We start from the raw sequence: 3048 nt of genomic DNA, 5'->3' as shown, positions 1-3048 counted from the left end.
GTAGCCTTAATGTTGCTCATAAATCCAACCCCACTTCCTCTTTAGTGAAGGTGGGGTTTGTCATTGTCAGTGGGAGCAAACTGAGGCCACAAGAGACTATTTGTGCCTAAACAAACATGGGCAGCGGTTAAGTTCAAGGGCCAAATTCCAAGCTCTTAACTGAGGAAATAGTTGTGGCCTTGTCTGCAGGGGAAAGTTTTTACTAGTTGTCCTCTAACCCCCACATGGAGGCTCTTTTTTTTCAGTGATGGATGGCTTTTTTTGGTTAGCTTAAACATTTTCCCAAATTGCACAAGGTGAAAAGGAAGCATATTTATTTAATCCCATGTGAGAGGTACTTGTACAAGTGTTTAAACCAGTACATTAGACTAACTAATTCCTTGGGCTAGTCCAGACACCTTCCCCAGATGAAGAAAGCCTGCATCTGTGAAAGTAAACATGCAGCTCTCCTGTAGGACATCCCTGACCATTCAGAGAGCAGCTGAGGATCCACCCTCGCCTTGGTGTGGACCAAACGTACTTTTCCAAGTAACCCTTCATCCAAGATGTGTTCAAGAGCTGCTCTGTAGTTGCTCCCCAAATACCATGCTCACTGCCAATGTGCAAGCTGCTTTTAAAATTCTCCTAAAATGTAATTTCTTACAGTACATTTTATTTTGTTGGTCACCTTGTTCAATGTTGTTTATATGCATAACTCTTACTGTCATTCCTCTGTAGCTTATAAAAAATTTCCTGTGTTTAAAAGCTCAGTGGTTTCAGTGCAGAATGAAGTATTTAATGAGCCTGGTCCTGCTAAAGCTTTGAACAGCTGATGATTTTTACATATTTAATTTAGAAGCTGGGGTCCCATGCTGATGAGAAGGGATCTTCTGCATTGCTGACTGCTCTGGAGAAAGCTGAGGATACAGCATATCCCAGTTACAGTGAGGAAACCAGGGGAGTTTCAGGGGTGTATCAGAAGGGGGTGGTCAGTAGGTCGAGAGAGGTTCTCCTCCCCCTCTACTCTACCCTGGTGAGACCGCATCTGGAATATTGTGTCCAGTTCTGGGCCCCTCAGTTCAAGAGGGACAGAGAACTGCTGGAGAGAGTCCAGCGCAGAGCCACAAAGATGATGAAGGGAATGGAGCATCTCCCTTATGAGGAAAGGCTGAGGGAGCTGGGTCTCTTTAGCCTGGAAAAGAGGAGACTGAGCGGTGACCTAATCAATGTTTATAAATACGTGAAGGGTGAGTGTCAGGAGGATGGAGCCAGGCTCTTCTCTGTGACATCTAGTGATAGGACAAGGGGCAATGGGTTCAAGCTGGAACATAGGAGGTTCCACTTGAATATGAGGAAAAACTTCTTTACAGTGAGGGTGACAGAGCACTGGAACAGGCTGCCCAGAGAGGTTGTGGAGTCTCCTTCTCTGGAGACATTCAAAGCCCGCCTGGATGCGTTCCTGTGTGATCTGATCTAGGTGTTCCTGCTCCGGCAGGGGGATTGGACTAGATGATCTTTTGAGGTCCCTTCCAATCTCTAACATTCTGTGATTCTGTGAGTTTGCTGGCTCCCTACCCTGATGTGAGAAAAGATTCTCTTGTGAGTGTCCTTTCTCTCTTATGGAGCAGGAGGATGTTATGCAGATGGGGCAAAAGAGGGGGGGAAAGGGGGAAATATTTCCAATCCCACCTAGTAAAAAATGAGAATATTTAAATGTGGACATCAGGTGCTCAACTAGATTTGGTTGCTGTCTCAGTTGTATCACATCCACAGTACTGGGCAACTTTAGTGACGACAATTGCAATGCATGGGAGAGTGTGGATGTAGGCAGAGATTCAGTTAAAACCTTGCTCACCTAATGTTTATTGTGTGTCTTGTTGCACTAACAACTCCAGAGCTGCCGAGGGGATTTTAAGTTTTCCTTAATGAAAACCAACTGCAGAGGCCTGGAGGGAGATCCATACCCAAACAGCAGCAATCATTTTCTGGTGAGTAAAGTTTGAGGAACGAGGAGATACTTAGCCCAAGAATCAACAGCTCCTAGTCAAAAGCATTCCTTGGCCCTCCTAACATCAGTAGGAAGGAATGAAGCCATAACAGGCTAGCATAGGGGGTGGCAGCTCCTGAAATGGGCAGCTGAAGTTAGTCGGAAAGGGGGAGGTAGTGTTGCAATACATGTGGTTGGACCTGTATAGTTGAGTCAAGATTGTAACAGAGCCACTTAATTAATCTTCTAAAACAAGCTTGCCATGTATTTTCACCCACTAGGTTATACTGCTCAAAGAACTTACCTGTTTTATTCAAGAATTCATTGCCTGCTGTTATGTCCTTTTGATTCAGATGATTCCTTGTTTTAATACTGCATTTATGTTACAGAGTCCAGATCTAATTCATACTAAATTTCCAAGGTGACTTTTTCATACTATGTTTAAATGATAATTAAAATTTGTATTTTATGTACATCTTTAACATCTTTTATATAGTTAATTGTGCACAAGATGCTTATATGTGATGTACAGAACAGGAATGCACAGGATTTGTCTAACTCATGCATGTTTTGAGTGATTAATGCATTAATTATTGATCTCAGATTCTAGTGTTCTAGCTTCTCTTCAGTGGCCTCTTTCAGCTGGAAAGCTGTAGCTGTTAATGAAAAAAACCAAGAAGTCTTGCATAAACTAGATTTAAATTCCCACATTCTTTATTTTTGATAGACACATACGCACATCTGAAACCTCGTCTCCTATCACAGCAAGGTGCTGTGCACAAGAACAGTTGTATGAGTAGCAACTGAGGCCATGGAAGGTCAGAAGCTTGCTTAGAAAGCTGGGAAGCCCAAACAGGGAATTAAAAACAGGTCTTTAAATCCTAGGCTAGTACTTTAACAACTGAATTACCTTTTCTTTCTACTTGACGGCTTTACTGTGCTTTTACACTTTGATTTGTCCTCTCTTCTAGTCTGGTTTATTCCCTTGTACTTTTTAAGAATCTTTTTGTCTTTACGTTGGTCAGTTTTCTTTTCTCTGGCTTTGCACTTACCCTCCTTTGTTTTCCCTCCTTAATTTTAAT

This window comes from Pterocles gutturalis, unplaced genomic scaffold (assembly GCF_000699245.1).
Source record: "Pterocles gutturalis isolate BGI_N339 unplaced genomic scaffold, ASM69924v1 scaffold44223, whole genome shotgun sequence".
NCBI lineage: Eukaryota > Metazoa > Chordata > Aves > Pterocliformes > Pteroclidae > Pterocles > Pterocles gutturalis.
This window is presented reverse-complemented; position numbering follows the sequence as displayed.